Source organism: Anopheles ziemanni, chromosome 3, assembly GCF_943734765.1.
Source record: "Anopheles ziemanni chromosome 3, idAnoZiCoDA_A2_x.2, whole genome shotgun sequence".
Lineage (NCBI taxonomy): Eukaryota > Metazoa > Arthropoda > Insecta > Diptera > Culicidae > Anopheles > Anopheles ziemanni.
This window is the reverse complement of record NC_080706.1, coordinates 56,947,499-56,968,973: the sequence shown is the minus strand read 5'-3', so window position 1 is coordinate 56,968,973 and position 21,475 is coordinate 56,947,499. Positions and strand designations below refer to the sequence as shown.

The window sequence follows — 21,475 nt, the reverse complement described above, 5'->3', positions numbered from 1 at the left end:
CACGCGTGGCTGTAAGGATATAGCGCCCAACACTCGATACGTTGATTTCGCGCTTATTTTCTTCCAGTGCACTCTACACCTACTCCAACCTATCCAGATGATTTCACTACTTCACTATGTACATACTTGTCCGTAAGCGAATTTCCTTTATAGTGCACTGGAAGCAAACGACCGGAAGCACGTATCGAGTGTATCTCTTCTCTAATCAGTATTCGAAAAGCAAGCCTCGCATTCCACGAGGCGCCTCCCCTTATGTTTAAGAACCATGAAGAAACGTATTCGTCACCCCGCTAGATCAAGGTGCTTTATTTCCATTTCTTCAATCGACAGACAAACGACAGACAAACGACAGGACAAGTTTAGTTGTCAGATAGTTCTGGTTTTCAGATAGCACTGTATGACGAGTATGTGTTGCTGAACGAGATGGAGGGAACGTTTTGCATTGATACCAAGGGAAAACTTCCATTAAACAACAATGAATGAACGTGATAAACAATAGAAAGATAGTTTCAGTTGAACGATAGTTTTGAGATGAATTAAGTTCAGATGGTAAAAATACTTGACTTGATTTGTAAACGGTACAGCACCTCTTAGTCAGATTTACTCCTCATTATATTCAGTTTATTTTCCGATCAAATTCATATTCCTTTCTGTTCAGTGACACCAACAAACATTCAAAATTCCAAAAAAAATTTCAACAAAACAGCTCAAATATTAATAATCAAAAGTTTGCCATGGTTTTCTTTAGCAATATTTTTCGCTATGATCCCTTGATGATACTGAGTTGAGCTTCAAAACAGCTGGGTGATTGACCCACGTATATGAATCATGTATAAAAGCAATCTTAAATTGAGAAGACAAGTTCAGGTTCAACACCATGTTGGATGCAATACTAAATTCGTTAAAATTATGCATAATTTACTTAAGTCTTGCTGATATGAGTTGATAGTTTGTTTGTAACTTTCAATGTTCTAGAAACGGTGGGAACAATATGTTCATTTCTGTTTGAAATTCCGTAAATCTGTTCTTCATGGGTTGTAGTTTATTACCTGCAAAATAGTTTAATTTTCTTTATTTGTTATTTTGAGGCTCGACGTTAGCTAATAATTGATGAGTTTGTTATACTAAAAGAAATTTTATAGCCTGAAAGAGAAAACATTACAAAAATAATTGTACCCTTCAGAAGAAGATGGTAGCACTCTCATGTGCACGTTAGGCGACAGCAAATTCGGACGCATACAGGGGTTTTTGTGTTTACGATCAACGTGTTAGAATGATCTTCTCTTGCACATGTTCAGATCACTTCCTTCCACAGTTCTTTGATCGTGTTTCATTATTCCTATTAGAGGAAATAGAAAGGCCAGAGAACATGCATGATTGAATACGAAAAAAATATTACGTTTATGTGAGTGATTATGTTTTGTACATAGCTTCCCTCATAGAGAGAGATAGTCCGAAATAGAGAAAAAAGAGAACAGTAAACCACAAAAGCATTACAAAATTGAAATGTGTTGCATCTTAAATCGTCAGTACTAAAGAAAGCAAATGTTAGGGGCTAAAGGAGAAAGTTATGAATATTTAAAAATTGTCATGATAAAACAAAACAAATCCTACATTTTTTAGAAACGGAATTGATAACAGTTCTCAGCAGATAAACGCAATACACTGCATCCTCAAGTGAATAGGTAAAACAAATCACTAAATCATGACCGCTAGTTCGAAGCTAGCACTAATGAGCAGTTGAACAAATTTTCTATGCATTCCGGGAATTCTACGATAGAAAAATGCTCATTTCCAGGCATCACTGCTATCACGAGGAAAACAACTGCTGGTTCTTAAACCACCCCCTGATCCAGTGTATGTGTGTAGAGGTCATAGTGTAAAAGGTCTTTTATTTATTTTGTTTTAAGTTCTAAACTAGACCATAAGTGACACTTTGAAAGGCTTGTACCGACGAAGAAATTTACGTTTATGTAAACATATGACCACTAGGCAGTTCAGGCAAAAGTATACGCATGAAATGGTGTTTTGAAAGAGTCAAGGCCGATGGTACATAAAAATGAAATTAAAAGCATTCTCCCAAGATATCACAAAACCAACAAAAACTAAATTGAACGATTTGGGAAAAAGTGTACTACTAAAAATAGAAAGAAACATCACACAGTTTAGTGTTAATTAAAACAGAACGAAATGAAACCTATATTTAAAACCACGCTAGACGAATAAAACCAAGATTAGGACAGAATAAGGAGTCGAGTTCATTTGGAATACAATGGGTTCCGCTTGAAATGGACTCAAATATCATTGAAAAGGGTACAGTTAAGTGAACACAGAAACACAAACAAATACATCAGAAAACCTGCGAACTGCTAAAATAAAATCTTATTAAACGTAATCGTCTGCATCGAGTTTTTCAATGATTCCGATTCCCTCCTTATAACGGGTCAACACCATGGTAATCAGTTAAACCCGTAAAAAATATTCATCAAAGAGCAGAACATTACATCGTAGTTCCATGATGCACATGGAAGTTTGCACAGTTTTGCATTACCCGAGTCTATTTCCAGCTGTTGAACGAAAATGATAGAAGAGTCGGAATACGAGATTAATTTTGATTGAAATAATATATACCAAAGACGAAAAGAACGAAAAGGAAAGAGTTCATTTTAATTATTGTTTGATTTTGTGTTAGATACATCGGAATCGCGAAATTCCAAGTGATTAATCGAGCGATGTTTAATGAGTTTATATTATAAACCGACACATAATGGCAATTTTGAAAATTAGTCTTCTTCTTGTCGCAGCCCAAAACGCGTCAGTTTAAAAAAAACCATTGTTTGGATCTTTACAAAACTTACAACCAATCATGTGCATAACTCAGCCACAGCATTGAAAATCAAACATTTTCAATCCCGAAAACTCAAAACATTTGTTCTGTGTGGCAGTAGGTGTAATACTACGGAAGAAATATGATTTTGCAAAGAAAGCTACAAAACGTACGTCTATCTGTAGTCTTATTTGCGTCTATTTGTAGTCTTAATTGGCTGCGTGAACCAGCCAAAATGGAAACGAACCGAGAAAGTTGACATTGTCTATTTTAGCGGGGTCTGTTGGGCAGAGGTCATCGAACCGGGTACCCTCTAGCGGTCGGTTCCAAGTTGGTTGATTTCGAAATTCGACGACCGGAACGGGTTTTTATTTTATTGGATACAACCATGGTCTAATGTAATACTCTAATACTATTCATTAACCGTGGGATACAACAAAGAAAAGTGCATGGTTGTCAAAATGTCCGACTTCTAGCACGGATTCACTGTTCACTGAACTTCACAATCCAGCCCAGCGGGCTTTGTCATCAAACATTCTTTTAAGCCCACATTGAAAATTATCAACTGTATTCTGGTTTTATTAATTAAATTAAGAATCGGTCGATTCCATTCTGATTCGTTAAACAGAATAGCATTTTATCTTTTAAGTTCTACGAAATTAAAAGCAACATCATTTTGCAAAGCGTAATCAGCTAAAACAGCTGATTTACGATGGTATTTTTTGTAAGCAGATTTGAAATTAAATTAATTTTTGCTACGCTCTTCAAAAACCTTATTTCGCTTCGCAAATGTTTTTCCGAAGAATGCAAATAAATCCGCCCGGTCACGAACACCCTGGATAATTGACTTTTATTTGAAACTGTTGTTTTACGAAGAACAGTTAAATGTTCAAAATTATCAATTTCTAATTTCATACTTAGGCGAAAAGAAAACAGATAAAATTTGGCAAACTCCTCTAAGAAATGGTATCATCGTAATTTCTTGTTTCAAGAAAAAACCTTCTGTAACTAAACATGATCAATTCATTTCCATAAAAAATGTGAAGTGAGGAATTTTCTGAGTTTATGGAAATCTTCTTTCAACCCTTTGCATCTGTGACGCTAAACACAGCCCTGCCATAAAATATGACAATCGCAATCAAACCCATTCTCAGATCCGGATCTTCGAATCCGAATCCTAATCCGTCATATCCTGCATGCTCACCTAATTTGTCGTTATTTCATATCATTTGTTAAAGTAATAATTAGACAATCAATTGTTGATTGCGCCCAAAAGCAATTTCGATTCTGCTAAAGTTCTACAGGATTACCAGGATCGCAATCCGTTCCCAGGGGGAGCTGTTTTAATTAAGTTCCCTCGGAGTTACCCACCACTACGCCACAAGTGCTGCGTGTGGCAGCATTATACCCTTATTAGACGAGGAATATTTCTGTCCGTCGATTTTGGAAGATAGTGTCAAGTGGCCATTGACAGCAATATTGCTGTCAGAAAATCGGAACCGCCCGCTAGGCGGTTTCGAGTACTTTCCTCCATCCGCAACCACCCCTGACCTATACTTTGGATGTTGCATACAACACTCGGTGCATGCTTTCTCCCTTACACGCACGGGCTATTTTTTTGCTATCTTCCTCTTCTGTGTTATGAACGTACCGCTTCGAAACAACATGGTGTGTGAAACATAGTAGCCCGTGTCTGTACACTCGTGTGTTTCCTTGTGTTGGTGCTAGAATTGCTCGACGATTCGGTGAAAATTTGACAAGTTCAGGTAAGCGCAAAAATTTCATTCTAGAGCAAGCCGCACTAACGACAACTCTTTATATTTTAGACGATCTACGCACAACTCTTCAAGAATGGCATCGAGATCATCAGAATATCGGAAATGTCTCAGCTTTCTGGATGAGCTACAAGAAGAAGTGGAAGCAGAATTCTTGGAGATTCAGAGTTCATCAAATGTTCCGGAGGGTTCAGCGGTAACGGATAACATTGCAATTGGTAAGTTAAAAATATATAGTGAAAACTATAAATCCGTAGTGCAAAAGCGGTCCCAAGTTATGATGAAGTGTTATTATTGTGTTAAAAGATGGTAGCCCATATGTTTCTATCCCCATGCATTCCATGCAGCAAAGTGCAAGTTTACGCTAGAGCCTAGCTGGTCTTCCACCTGTTGGCTGAGGCACCATCCGTTGGTCCGTTGTCGGCCGACATCACCTTTGAGATGTGTTAGAAACGTCGGTTCATTTTATTTACGAATGATTTGTTTGTATCATATCAGAAGTAAACAAAAGTGAACAAGAGAAAACTACACATGGAGGCTGGAGATGAATCTAATCACAATATTAGAGCGCACGATTCATTTTGATCATCGGCAGACTATCATAGAGTTACCAGTGCGTAAGACTAATTCCAAAGTTACCGATGCACATCGCATGCCAACACCAAATCCTGCCATGACGTGCCAAAAGAAGTGGGACGATCCGTTGATGCGGTAATACGAGCCGGTCTACCGTCGAACGATCGGACCACCGGTCAAATCCGGCCCGCCAACTTTTGTATCCGAGCCGTGAAAAAACTTTGGTGCTTCATACAAAAATTGCATCTCTATTTTTATCCGATTTGTTCACGATGTCACGATGTAAATTATCGTGTAAGGTGTCCGGCCCACGCTTTCAGTTTCCTTTTACCATTTGGCCCTTTTTAGGAAATGTATGCCAACCTCTGGTCTAAAGCATCGGTAACTTTATGATTAGTCTGCCGATGGTCAAAGTAACTCGTGCGTTCTAATGTTGTGATTAGATCCATCTCCATTAGGCCTCAATGTGTAGTTTCCTCTTGTTCACTTTTGTTTACCTCTAATGTGATAAAAAAAATCATTCGTAAATAAAATCAACCAATATTTGTAACACGTCTCAAAGATGATGTCGTCGGTCGGCAAAGTGTTCAGATGCTGTATAAAAACTTATCATGCGAGCTGTCATGGGAAAAGTGATAAAATATCCCTTCATTTTCGCAACAAATTAGCAGAGGAGCCAGACTCTAATCCTGACTTTTTTTTTGCTTTGTTTTTCTTTGTAGATGAAGCGGAAAGATGCACGTCCAACAGAGTTGGTGAGAGTAGCGGAATTGGTCAGGGTATTTATGCTAGGGAAACTAACAACATTAACGATACTAACAGCTTGAACGAAACTTACAATACTAACTTGGGAAATGTAGAGGAATTAGAGAATTCAGAAAGACACACAAGAGTAGAACAGAGAGAAGAAGAATTTTGGAACGAGACTTATAGTTTTTTGAACAAGTTTAAATCCCTGAGAGAGGCATTGCGCCATATATCAGTAGTAGGGAACCTTTCTCGGAACTTTGTTAATCTATTATTGGCAGTTTTAAGGATGTTTGGTCACCCTGATCTTCCAACAGATCGGCGAGCACTTGTAGGAACTCCCAAAGTTAGTCATGAAATTGTAAAAGTAACGGGAGGAGATTTTTGGTACCAAGGGATAGAGGTTGCTTTCAGAAATTATTTCAAAGATATCATTCCTGAGGCAATGAGTTTTACGCTACAAATTTTCATAGACGGGCTACCACTTTTTAAAAGTTCTGCAACTCAGTTTTGGCCAATCCTTGTAAAAGTTGTAGAACTACAAGATAGCCCAGTTTTTGTAGTGGGTGTGTTTGGTGGTCAAAAAAAACCTGAACACTTAGAAACATTTTTGCGGCCTCTCGTGGTTGAATTAAATAATTTACAGCAAACAGGCCTGACATTTGATAATAAAATAATACCTGTTAATGTAAGAGCATTTATTGCCGATTCTCCGGCGCGCTCTTTTATCAAATCAGTAATGGGATTTTCCGCAAAACATGGATGTACCAAATGCAATATTCTTGGAGTTCATGTACAGCCAGAAAAGAAAGTTATTTTTGAAGGTGTATCTGCAGCACCACGCACGGATGCTGAGTTTCGTGCTAGAGTAGATAAAGCACATCATAAAATCATTCGCTCCCCCTTAGAAGATGTTGCTAATCTTAACATGGTTTCCAATTTTCCAGTAGCTGATCGACTTCATTTAGTTGATTTAGGTGTTACTCGCAAGCTACTGCAGGGATTTATAAACAATAAAATGGCGAGCTTCGATCGGTGGTCCAATGATCAGAAGACTAACATTTCCAAATTTTTAAAACAAACAAAATTACCTTTCGAAATTAACCGACCCTTTAGGCCTCTAGATTCCCTTCATTATTGGAAAGGCACTGAGTTTAGATCTTTTTTGCATTATGCTACTCCGGCCATTTATAAAGACTTTTTACACAATGAAGGTTACAATCATTACCTTCTCTATTTTTGTAGCATTACTATATTTTCTTCTGCTGTATACAAACATTTATGGCCTCTTGCTGGAAGAATGTTAGTAAAATTTGTTAAAGATTTCCCCACTCACTACGGCCGCACACATATGTCTAGTAACGTCCATAACTTGCTTCACATTTATGATGACGTTCAAGTACATGGAGAACTTGATAATTTCTCTGCTTACGATTTTGAGAATTTTTTGCAATACCTCAAACGATGCGTAAAGAAAGGCTCCAAATGTGTGGAACAAGTAGCAGCTAGGTGTAAGGAATTTGCCTCGATTAGTATACCTCCTCAGACTGCTAAAACGAAATATCCTTATTTGACGGTTGATGGATTGAAAGTAACTTCCAGTTTTATTTTACTAAAAAATTTTAAAGATCAATGGTTTCTGACCAGATCCAATTGTATAGTCAAATTTTTAAAAGCGGAAATGTGTCCGACTAACGGCATTTCTATTGTTGGTATATTGTATGATAGTAACGAGGATTTTTTCAAATGCACCTTACAAGATGATACTTCTACACTTCACATTCCTTCATCTAAACTCCATATTTACAACATTACATCTTTCAATTCATTTAGAAGAGTGAGACTTACAACTAATTCTATCAAATGCAAACTAGTTGCGATAAATTTGCCACCTCGCCCCCTTGTTTATTTTGAACCTGATGAAATCGTAGATGATACACTTGGATCCGTATTATTCATTCCACTACTACACACTTTTATGAACAACTAACATTATTAATTTTCGTAACTTGGCGTATTAACATTTAAATATTTTGCTAGTACTGTTGTTTTGGTGATGGGGCAATCGTAGTTATTAACAACTAACTTCAATGATTTTAATGTAACCGTATTAACATTTAAATATTTTGCTAGTACTGTTGTTTTGGTGATGGGGTAATCGTAATTATTAAAAATTAACATTATTAGTTTTCATCACTTGACGTATTAACATTTAAATATTATGAATGTATTGTTCTTTTGGTGGCGGGCCAGTTGTAATCATTAACAACTAATTTTATTGATTTAATCGCATGAATTTAATTGTATTAACTTATAATAGTTTGCTTGACATTTGGTTATGGTGGCGGAAAAATAATGATGATGTAAAAAATAGAAAGGAGTGTATAGTGTCGAGACTCGCGCGCGTTTTTGATTTCGATTTTCGTTTATTCTCAATCTATACACGGGAAAGGGGTGGGGCTTCATCATTATTTTTCTCTATACACTTATTACTATATTACAATACAAATTTTATCTCACTCATCTTATTTATCAGAATAGATATACAACAACAGGTTTCACAACGGGACTAAATAATGCAAAAATATTATGTAAGTATTAACAATTGCTATTCCAAAATATGTTTGATGTTTTAACCAAGTTGTTTTATTTTGTGTATATTTCAGACCTAAACCACATCCCAGTAATAACACTACTTCACTAGGGACAATGCAATCAACAAGTATGTTTAGCGTCTTAGATATTGTAAGAATGATTAACTCTGCGTTTCATAGTTCAAAGATATTTATTACTTCAGGTCAAATCACAGTTCAAAACTATTTACATGATTTTAAAAACTATTTACATGTTTGTACTACAACCATAAAAACTTTTAAATTATTTACGTGATCTAAATCTAAAAACATTATCAGCATGGTTCAGTTTCAGTTTAATCCAATGTTTGATCTCTAGTTCTGTACATTCTCCAGCCACTTCATGAATCAAATTAAAAATATTCTGAAATTTCGCAAACGGGATTTTGTCATCGTGCTTTCCTCGCCCGCTCCACGACATAGTTACCAATAACGGTCTATCAACTATGATTTTGAGGCTCTCGAAGACCCGCTGTTTGGAATCACCAGTTCGCATTTTTGTTTTCAACCATGCAGCGAATTGGTCCAAATAGCTTCTATTTTGTAATTTGTTATCTAGGGTTTCAATATCTTGTAGTGTTGTAGCTGGTCCGGAAAAATCAGTGGGGGCCGGCACGAAAACCTCCGTGGTATTATTGTTTGTGTTTTTAGCTTCCCGGGCAAGCAAGAGATCTAATTTTCGATTGATTTCGGTTTGCCCTGCGTGAAGTCTAGCCACTGCTAGCTGCACTAGCCGAATCGCCTTAGCCTGATCCATTTGATTTGAATTTATCTGCAAGGAAGATTTTTTTTGTTAGTTACCATTGTTATTCTTCAATTGCAGCACTTTAGATAGATGACTAACCTCGTAAATTTATTTTTCAATAAAGCACCTGTTTCTCTTGAAGGAACAATTTCAGTTATGAACCTGAGTTTGCTTCAATCCGAAAGAAATGCGCTAGCACTAATACATGCATGAGAAGATATCACAAACACAAGTAAACACCTCCGAGCACACTCACACAACTACAATTTCTGAGTCGCTGGATGCACGCACACATCCCCATTTGCTCTGTTTATTTGACTGCTCGAACGTCCTCCAACGTTCTACCGCGTGCAAGCTCCCATATAAAAACGTCCTCCTTTTACCCAGGCCCGAGGCCTGATGACACAAGTGGAGGACAACTTGCATGCGACCTCGCCTAGCGGGCGGGCACGACCGATTTTCTTTCGACTAGTATTTTTATGTCAAAGTAGCGATTTGTTTACTTTTTGCTCTGATGTTTGCAACAGATTTTGTTCGTTACTCTAGGTTGAAAAATACGCTAAATTCAAACATGATAATGATCAATTAAATGCAAAACACGTTTTGTGGACCTTTGCGTTATTACACGAGCGGACAGTATTTTTATGTCAAAAGCCAATTTTGGCAGAAAAATACTGGGCAAAGATGACAGAAAAATCCCTCGTCTAATAAGGGTATCAATGTCTCCAAAACTAGGAACGACGGATAAATCTTCTTATTTCAGTAGAAAATACCTACCAAGGTTCCTGTACTTACTCCTCATTCAATTAATTATTTCATAAACTAAGAATTACGGAGAGAAATCTTTATTGTATAAAGTTGCTTGCCTTCAAAAGATCGTTAATTTGAGGGTTCATCTATTAAAAATGGCAAAGGCAACTTTTTGTTCAACAAATTTGCTATTTCTGCCATTATTCGTGACCCTGGTCACCTTACACACTGGTCACCGTTGGTGGTATGGCAAAGTCACTGGACTGCCAAAATTTTGACATTATAGTGCCTCTTGGTAGTCTGATAAGGCTGGTGTCAGTGCTTTACCGCGTCAGGTTTTGACAGGCGGAAATGTATGGGATTTGACAGCTGCAAGCTGTCGCATGATTTTATCGTACGATAAAATACGTACGTTTAATCTTATTAAAATTGGAAACATTACAGAAACATTGGTGGTCCGATAAAATATCGTGCGACAAAGCACTAAGGCCATACCACTTGGGAGTAGAAGTTTATGTCATTCATTTTCGGTTCATGCGGTTTTCGGCTGTTGATCATTGAAATAACGGCATATTGATTGTTAATAAAATCAAGAAACATGAATCACGTTCAAATCGAGCTTAATGCCAGATACAGCAAATTCCACACAATGACAGCTCAGTGATATGAGAAAGCTAATTTCACCAACGGAACCCCAGCCACTCCAACGTCATTCTCGTTTGACAATCCAGTGACTTTGCCTTGCCACCATTTGTGGCCAGTGTGATAACGCAGTAACGAATATTTTGCAATAAAAGTAAAAACAAGTAAATATGTCCCTGAAAGCACATATTACACCACAGGTGAAGGTGCAACCTGAACCAACAGGGAAACCGAAACCGCAGGTGGTAAGCTTAAAATATTCTTGTTTTTGCTTTTTGTATTAAAATCGGTCCAAAAATAATCTATCATGCTCCCCTCGCTACAAAGAATGGTAGCAAATAGTTTCAGTAAGACTTGACGTGCTATATACACTTTTAGTGGCGACCACTTGTACTTTATCCTCAGCGACTCAAAGGGTTGTGCGTGTAGCCACCCCCATGTGTGGGGGTTCTTCTTTTGATTGAAAAAATGGAACGAATAAATATATTGTTATCATCAATTACAAGAACAGGAACAACAAAAACAGCCTAATCAACGTGACCGATACATTCAATAGATGCAGCATCATCAGAAACAACAGCAACAACAACTTATGCAACAACAAATAAAACCCAAACAACAACAACAACAACAACAACAACAACAACAACAACCGCTGTTTGGTAGAACTATGGTTTATGTTTCAAATATTGGTTGTTGGCTTGTATCGCATTGTATTAAAATATGATTTTCATTTAAAATTGTCGACTACTTATTCAATTGTGTTTTTTTACTACATTTCAGGTGTCATAGCAAATGCAAATACAACAACAATAAATGGAGCGGCAACTGCAACAGTTGAAGGAACAACTAAAATTTCATCTGCACCAACAGGAGCATCAGGAGCTAGTCAGATTAAATGTTTACTTTGATTTTAATATCCACTTTTTTGCACGATGATCGCATTTTCGTCTAGAAAAATTCTGACAATCAGCTGTCAGAGTCAGAATGCATAGAAATTTCCGTTGCAGCCGAAACCAAATTTCTTTGCAACTATTTTGTCCCACTTTTACATCGAAATTAAAATTATTTTGCGAGCTCAAAAAATTAAAGTAATGTTTTGATATTTCCTAAAAACCCGCAAAGCCTAAGAAAAACATTACTTCCGATGTTGTTACGCAATGGTTGCTTATATTTCAAGCTGGGCGAACTATCGGCTTGAAGTGTGACAGCTTCGCAAATTTTAACAATTTTCTCAAAACCATTGATACTCCCAAAATTGGTATTTGACTATAATAAATCGATTTTAACACTATGAAAAAGGTTAGGGCTCATTCTTATTTGAAATCAGTGTGATAATTGATCTCCTTCTAGTGGGCCAAAAGTCCCGCACCAACCCTACATTCACAACCGAAAGCGATCTTCATCTGTACCGTTTGAAAAGGACAGCAACGGTTGGATGAGAAAGAGAGCAATAGACTCTCGCGTTGCTTTTGTGGTGATATATCTCTTTACCGTTTTGCCAACATTCAGTTGATTTTTTGACTTCTAGCATTCAGCACCGCCAACCGAGGACAAATCAGTCCACGCAACCGTGAGACATCGTAACTTAAGTTGCAAAAGGAGTTCCTAAACCATCCAGTGTTCTCTTCAGTGTTTTAAAACCCCTCGTAATCATATTTGCCTGCATAGTATTTCAAGTAAACCCTTCAATTTTCTCTGCAGTTTAAGACGCACCGCTGATTTTGCCAGGACCTTGCCAAATTTAAAGAACTAATATTGGATGGCATCAGAAAGCAGCGAAACAGACAGCTTCAAGCTAAGCTGCATGGGCTAGTGAACGAATGTTACAGTAACTTCAACCTAATAGAACGAATTTACGTTGCATTGGCATCAGAAAGTGAAGTCTACGGAAGCCTACCATCCATGCACCATGCACAGTTCACGATGCTTACGATGTTCCAGTGATGACCTTCTTGTGAAATTATCCGATCTGGTGATTTGCAAATGCTTGATGGCGAAAGAAGTCTATGTAAGTTGAAGCAACTACTTTTTAAACCTTCGTTTATCTTTATGTTATTCATTTTTTTCTTCAGTGTAAAACATCCAACATTTGGTCGATAATTTACGCTCGGTTGTATCGAGATACCTGCTAGTTTGGGTCTGTTTGGTTAGTTTTGTCGCTACGCTTTTTCAGCATCCTATAACGATTCTATCTCTCCCGGGGAAACACATTAAGAACTTTATTGTTTTGTGACATTACTGGAACAGAGCTCTTCAATCCTGAAAAGGTATTTTTTACAAGCCTTCGGGCAGAGCCTACCGTTTTGGCCTTTAGTAGTGGTATAAGGCACACCAAAAGTACGCATGTGCAGCACCCATTTTGTCCTCTTACTTGCTCCCTGTTAAATATGTTATCCTTTTTTATTATTTTTCTCGCTCATATCTTTTCTGTCCCAACACGCCCAGTATAATATTTTAATATAAAGGTACTTTTTGAAAAACTTGAACGGCTAATAATGTAATGATATGTGTATACAATTTGAAGCACACGTAACATTATATATATTCTTAAAATGTTCTGATGTTCACTGATCCGAAGCATTGTGATTTCGGTCGTGATATTGATTTTACATAAAAACAAACACATTTGTAGTCACTCTACTACTACTATCATAAAATTGGCAACCCCGCTGAAGGAAGGAGCAGTCCCTTTTGCACTCTATACATAAACTCTCTCACACTGAGAATTAAGCTATATAGCAACACCAACATACACTGGATCAATTATCATATCATACGATTTTCAACAATATTGTCATCAATCTGTCGACGGTGTCTTAACTTGATTTAAATTAATGATGACCAGGTGAAAACTTCACCACCTCCAACAAGGTGTCTGTGAGTGGATTTTTCTTATTTGACTTTTTGCAATGTAATCCTAGTAGAGTACATCACCAATTATTATGTTATGAAGTGTATAAGAAGTTTGGCAACTTTAAATTATGCAAATTTTATTCAAACAACCAAACATTCATATAAAGTCTTTGGACAACGTTCGTCGCTTAGCGCAATGTGTGAAATACTGTGCCCACGATGAATTAGAGCATCTACCTTTCAGTGTCTACATCATGAAACCCGGACCATCACGCGGTCGTGTGTAATGTTGATTTTTCTCATTAGACTGCTACGAGCGGATGGTTTTTCCGTACATTTCTCACCTCTACATCGATGGATTCCCGGGTTGCCTTTGGCATGGGGCATTGGAGTGCGCACGACTGAATTGTCGAGCGGGTTTCGTAAGATAGGAAGAGCAAATTTTGTTGAGCAATCATTTAGCACATCGCTTCTTGCGGTATTCACCTTACTGCTTAGGACGTTAGCAACCAGCAAGTTAAAGATTAAGTAGAAAATATCAACCGATTGGTTGTTTTTCCTGTACATCATTCTTGGAATGAAAACCAAAGAAACAAATGCTCGGTAGTTACATTTAAAAATTAATCATGCACATCACAAAACATTCTATTTTAACGCTTTCTACTAAAATATCATACTAACAATTTAACTTTTTCAAACCTTTTTCATAATTCAGATTTTTTGTTTCATACATTGGTTGGGCCTTTTAGTGGTGTGCAAGGCGCACGCGCTACAGTTTGCAAGACTATGTTTTAGAAACGAATTCAATTTAGTAGGATTATTGAACATAGAGAATGATAATATGCCTTAGAAATGAATGGGCTTTCTAAAAGCTTAACATTAATGACTAGCATTGTTTAAATTCATACAAACGAAATGAAAAGGAATGGACTTAGTAAATACAAATTTTTATTTTAAAGTTCATTAATAGGTCAAGTTGATAACACAATTTTTATGCTGTAATGATTGCAAAGAGAATGTTTTCAACTCAAGTCCATTTGTTAAAATTTATGTGCCTTTTGACTCAGGTTTTATAAAGCCGGTAATGTTGCCCTAATGCCAATTGTTTGTGGAGGCTATCCAAAACTGTTATTTAAACTACCTATTTGTGCTTTTGGGCTTATTTGAATTTCAAACTGATTCTTAAGCGGTAGCTATCAACCAAATAAACATCAAAAGTTGGTAAACAAACCGAAGTAACAGATAAGCTCTCATGAAAACCGCTTAAAGGTGTAAAGCGGATGAAGAAAACATAATCCTTCTCAACAGGATTTACCTGCAAGTCACGTGCCATTTTTCAGCGCCACAAATTGTGTCTTATGATCTAATTTCTCATCAATTCGATATCTGTTTGAATCTATGACGTCCGATAGGCGAATGTTTCTTATGTTTCGAAACTTGACTAGTAAAATATGTTTTAATTGAAAATAACAATAAACGCATTGCTGTGTTTACGTTTCTATTGCAGTATTACCTGAACTCATACATTTTTCAAACAAACATTTTAGTTTATAGTGGAAGAAAAAAAAGAATCTATACAGCTTTTTCGGTATCACTTTATTTGGCTGTAAAAAACTCACTGCGCCTCAGAGATACGCATAAAGTCATAAAGTGCTCCCCAACAGGCCCGTTTTCTACCTGGAAAGGCATGCTTCCTAGGGCTCCGACTCTCGTCGGCGAAAAATAGCGGAAAAGAGAGCGGTTGAACCTCCCAAGGCCCTAGGCAAGCCAAAGACCGTGGTCCCTTTTATCGTCCGCTTGCTTTCCACCGAAATATGCTTGGCTATTATTTTCTACCATGAGCCGTGTTTCAGTTTCAAAGGAGAATGGCAAATTTTACCATTACCTCAGATCACCACTACTACCGCGACAGCGTGCAATCATCGCTTCTGTCGACCCCTGTTCACTATCACTTCAACAGAAACGCTTCCTTCAGCGGCACCAATACTGTCACAGTTTCCCAGCATAGCCGCGCCTAGATAAAAGCCACTATAAAAAATCGACCCTCGTCTACAGAATCCCAGCGAACGTCAGGACACATGCGCGGTAATAGAAAATGGGCTCGATGCGATACTTTCCCCTCTCTAACGTGAAATCTACGGCCTTCACTAACGGTCCCACGGTCTTTGTCCTGCTATTCGTGCTTCGTAGGAGGACGACAATCAGTGACAATCACGGCCCTTTCCTTGTAAGGATTTGGGCGATTAAACACTTTGCGAGACCACCCTTTCGCCTTCCTATTTCCGTGCGATGGTGAAAAATTGCGAAGATCCTGATGAGCTCGCATAATTTCGATGAATATTGATCACTTCTCGATGCTTCAGGAAAGGTGTTGATTGGGCAAGGATTTATTATTTGTTTCATATTTTTTATCGAGCGTACAACACATTTGTAATACATCTTTAAAAAATTATGCTGCATCGCAATCCCTGTATAATGCAACGAATATATGCAAGAACAGATATACTCATTGTTGAGAGAAAACATTGTTAACAAGGTTATCTAATCAAATTAACAAGAATCGGAAGTGAACCCTTGTCAAGAATGACAAAATATTTACACGAATAATTATTATCACAAACAAACTACGTCTTTTATCCACAGATATTTGGAACTGCATGATCGATCATGTTTTGCTGCAGGCTTAGGAACACAAGTTTCAAGCTGTCAATGTTTGGAAAAAGCGCCATTTGCCAGCGGTGAAACGGTTCGCATCAAACTTCGTACCGTCCTCGGAAAGCATCCTGTCAATCGGCCTTCAATCATTTTGTGGCCATTTCACCAACCCTCTTGGCACCCGGGTGCACAAATACCACTCAGCAAGTCACGAAAATGACTGCCAAACAAGACCATGAAAAAACCAAGGGGACGAACCTGCTGAGCCACCTCTCCTCGAGCACAACATGAGTTAGGGTAAGAGCCCTAGTATATTGTTAGAATTCCCCGGACGCTCGTTTAACCTTCACTCCGTTTTCCCCTATGCTCTTTTGCAATCAGTTGTCGCTTGAATGTAGCTGCCGGGATACGCTTTCATCCTTCCTCGACCATGCTCGAGGAAAGTCCTGTTGGAAGGCTGTGAGAAAGTAGGAAGGCGACGAGGTCCTTTTCAAAGAGGGAAAAAGAATAGTTTTTATCTTTTCTTTAGCAATTCGATTCTTTTTACTTCAGCAATGACCAGCCGCTGTTGGCTGGTATGAGTGTCATTTACACACACATCTTTGGATTGATTGGGGATTTAATAGGTTTCCCTTCGAGTTTTTTACTTAGTTCGCTTCTATTCCAAACATACCGCTTTAAATGCAAATAAACGTACGAAATTTAGTTTAAATGAAACGCAGGCTAATTCTATTATGATTTGTATCGTTCTTTGCAGCTACTCCTCAGCAAAGGTTTCCAATACAAAATTGACGCTGTTCGTATAGATGATTCTGACAAACTGATAAATGATGTGGTTGTCCACAGTATGAAAATCAAAGCCTCAAACGCCATCGCGCCTTTGTAGATTTTTTCGTCGATTTATGTTCTACATCTACCCTGTAGATCCGAATTTGTTTGAATTTTAAAAAGCGACAAATTCGGTTCTAGAGAGGTTTGTGTGGAACATTTGATAACAACGGATGTCGCAGAAATGAAAATCGACGAAATCTGCAAAATTTGTATTATGTCAATTAAATGACGTATCAAACATAGAAACTATCTGTAAGTACATCGATATCAAGTCATATATTTGTTAATATATCTACAATTTTTCAGGAAACAATCATCATTCATTATGTAAAGACCAGAACATCTTCTGTTAGATTGGTAATGATCGCTTAATTTATAGTTATTTAAAACGATAATAATATTAGCAATATTAAATTGCAAATTAAAATTTTTACGTTTGAAGATGTATACAAACGTTTTAAGTTTAGTTTTTGAAAAATAATGCAATGAAACGTATTACTTGGCTCCTTGTTCAGTCTAATTTTACGAAAAAACTACGCTGCTACAATTGATATACAAAAGATAATTATGAATTTCATAACTAATCAGTACTTCGTAACAGTGCTAGGTTTTGTATGAGAATGTGTTCTTATGGAGTAGAATGGTCCTGCGATAGTATCAAACAGAAATAATGCATACCCGACTTATAAATGTATATGCACTAAAATTTATTTATGGCAACAGCAAAACATAGAAAGCATAAAAATATGGTTGCATTTAAAAGATATATGCATGATACACGCATTAAGGAATATATTCAATAAAATGTGTTAGGTTGGAACCAACCTCTTCTATGCACAGTTTATTTTACTGCATAATGTATGTTTTATAATTCACATTTCGTTCAAGATTAATGATCAATTTTCCTTATTCCACTGTACAAAAAAGTGCATTGAAATTATTTAACTCCGCACATGTTCAATTTTGCTTTGCATAGCATGGTCTTCAATTGAAAATTTTGCTTAATATGATGACTAAAAGTTAACTTGAATTTCCACTATTTTTGTTTCTTCAACATTGATTGCTCCTGATTTAGTTAGTTTTTAAAAGATAAAACACATTTTACAACAAACAGTAAGTCTATTTAGAAACAGCATAAACCCAGGGTAATCTACATTGTACTTACCATTTGACGTAGAAAAGGATTTTGACCCTATTGTGTGGCATTTATAATGACTTTTAACTTATACCCCGAAGTTTACTTTCAAGGTTACCAAGAACCAAACTTTCTGTATGTAAAATGCCATGTTTAACAGTAGATATAAATGAAAAACTATATCGACTTCGTTCCTCAATGGCAAGAAATGGACGGTAGTAGTTAGTTCAACTTGACTCGGCGTAACATTCGTATTACCTCTCTAGTTCCAGCTCATGTAGACAATTAATGTCTACAATGTTAATGTTGTCGAACTGAAACTAGAAAGGAGACCCTTCCACAAACGATCAGTTTAAATTAATAAAAGATTCTAAAAATATATTGTTGTGTTTTTTAAACCACCTGTTAAAAAAACAAGTAGAACTAGTCTTGAATGAATGCATAAAATGCTTCTTCAGGCATGGTCTATGCTTAGTATACATAAGATGGAATCGCATGCGGATTTTTTAAATTTTAACCATGGATAAACGATGATCTATTTTCATAGACCTACAAGCTGACCCGACGAACTTCGTCCCGTCAAATAATTATGCAGTTTCTAATATTCTAAAATTTGAAGCTTACTACCTGTGAGATATGTTAATTTTTGTTTTAAAAAACTGTATAGAGAAGAAATTTGAATTCATTATATTGGAAATCATTTTATTGTGATTTTTTTATTGCTTTTATTGTAACGCACCTTGATAGAATGCATTTTTAGTCTTTTGTTCGGGTGCGTAAATGTACAATGATGCCAGTTTTCCAACGCGTGAACATGCAACATATAGCTGGCCATGAGAAAACCAAAGCATTTCTAGATTTAAGCCACACACTTCCAGCGACTGCCCTTGTGACTTGTTGATTGTCATCGCAAATGCAAGATACACTGGAAATTGAATTCGCTTGAACTGAAATAGCATATCGTTCGATTTCAAGGGAATTCTAGGAACTAAACATTCGGTCCCCTTATAAGCCCCTTTTAAAATTCTTGCCTCTATGATATTGTTCATAAGCTGCGTCACAATCAATCGTGTTCCTTTACAAAGTTTCGGCGCATGAAGGTTTCGAAGCATAATAATTACAAATGATGCTGCGGCATACCAGGCAAATCCTAAGAATTCAGAAATTCCACTGGATAATTCACGGCTTCGTCTTCATTTTCAACACGATCAATTGATTTGTATGATCGCAAATCTCCCTGAATTTGGTTTAGAATTGTCCAGTTGAGGTCATTGACATCTATATTTTTCCGCAGCTAATATTGCACGTGAACTCATCCAATCGTTAGCATAATTTTGGGTGATATTTGGATACACATTAGTTATGAGATCCTCTTTAGCTGAAGTGAATTGGCAAATGGTAGTCGGAATTGATATTAATCCACTGGATATATTAACCGGAATCTGTCCGTTTCCAATTCTTAGAAGCTCTTTGGAGAAAACTCTTGCGCTTCTATCCTGTTGCAAGTGCACTCGCATTTTTGTACGAAGATCTTTGAATGTTCTGTCAAGTGCTTTGAGGGGCCGTTTGTGAGCCATTGTGCACTCATCTCACACAATTAGTTTACAATTTTTCAATACTTGGGCCATAGCTGATTGCTATGAAATGTTGCAAACAGGAGTTTCACTGAGTTGCTTGTTTAACGGTAATTTTAGTGCGGAGTGTGCCGTTCTTCCACCTTCCAGTAGCGTTTCAGCAATTCCCATGGATGCGAGAGCCAACGCAATACGATTTTGAGATTGTGTTGCCGCCAGAATCAAGGATATTAAGAACGTTTTCCCAGTTCCGCCGGGCGCATCCAGGAAGTATAGCCCACCGTTTCCATCATCGATAACCTTCACCAATGGATCATACGCACTCTTTTGCTGCTTGTTCCAAAGTGGGACATTTCTTAGAACTTGTTGTTCCAACGCCTTTATGTCGTATGCGCACTCACGATTCAATACGTCTTGGATTTGGCGATTTGGCGCTGGCATATGAATTTCTGTCAATAATTTGCCACTTATACGCAAACACTAATCTTCAATCAACGCCAATTCTTCATTGTAGATCTTATCGTTCATTTGTAACTCGAAATCTCCTGTTGTTACTCGAATGGGATGTAAAATGTCTTCGGCGATGTCATTTTTGTACGTTTTCTATAGTTGGCGCGGATTTGAAGGCTGACATGTCGAAATGATCTTCGCGAAAAGTGTACGAACTTCAGTGGCATGTGAAGCAGCTGCAGCTGCATGGCATCGTCCATTGTTTGATTCCACTGATTATCATGTTCCAATAATTCTAACTGCTGGCATGCTTCTCGAAAAGTTGAACATACGATACGATTCACGGTACGCAATGACTCAAACGATGTTGGACCAACAACAACCGAAGATAGAAGCAATCATCGTTTTTTGGGTGGATTGTGTATATTCTTCCTAATGCATTAGTTGAAAACACAACTGGATTACCGTCTACTGGTTAGCCTCGCTTTCTACGTAACCATTTCTTTGACGATGCATTCCATGAGTAATATCGAGGCATTTCCGAATAAACTAATGTTCTTGCAAAAGGATCGCTGGCGCAGGTAAAACAAAACTCGTCAAAGTTGTTGCTGGTTGTGTTTCGGCTCGTTGTACTGCATTTTCTAGGTTGAAATACACTCTTTGACCATTCTCCAAATGAACTGCGAGATGCACAACAATAGGTAATCGCTCATGAATTGCAAAAGAAAATATTCTCCATATCGTCCCATTTGATACTTGCTGATCTCATCTCGCTCAAGATGTAGGTAATGTATGTAAGATAAGATTCGTATTTCAAAATTATTAATTTGAATACTACTTTATGAAAAAAAGCCTTTTTTCGAGTTTTCTGATGTTTTTGCTTGTTCTTTAAAATTTTCAAACTTTTCATTTTTCTAAAACCTTAAAATGACCAAAAGGAAGAAATCAGCAAAAGATTCCGTTGGAATAAGTTCAGCCATTTTGTATTTTCGTTAAAAATGGAAGGGTTTTTTTACTTTTGATTTGGAAAAAAGCCGTTTTTACCGAATTTTCCTATTTACCGGCTTTTCCTTAGGAATTTTCAAATTCTCTTTTTTCCTAAACCATCCTTTGACAAAAAGGAACAAATCATATGAAGACGTTATCAAGATTGGTCCAACCGATTTTGAGTTTTAGCATCACGAACATACAAACATGCATTTTTATAGATATAGAGAAGAAGAGAAGAGAAGAAGAGATTAACTGGAAATTAGCATGGGGGAGAAACGATCGTTTGTAG

At 37.1% G+C, this 21,475-nt stretch overlaps 1 pseudogene; it reads left to right on the top strand.

The window, feature by feature from the left end:
* Positions 1–4,678: 4,678 nt before the first annotated feature.
* Positions 4,679–6,833, top strand: LOC131285078 (uncharacterized; annotated as a pseudogene).
* The last annotated feature ends 14,642 nt before the right edge of the window (positions 6,834–21,475 follow it).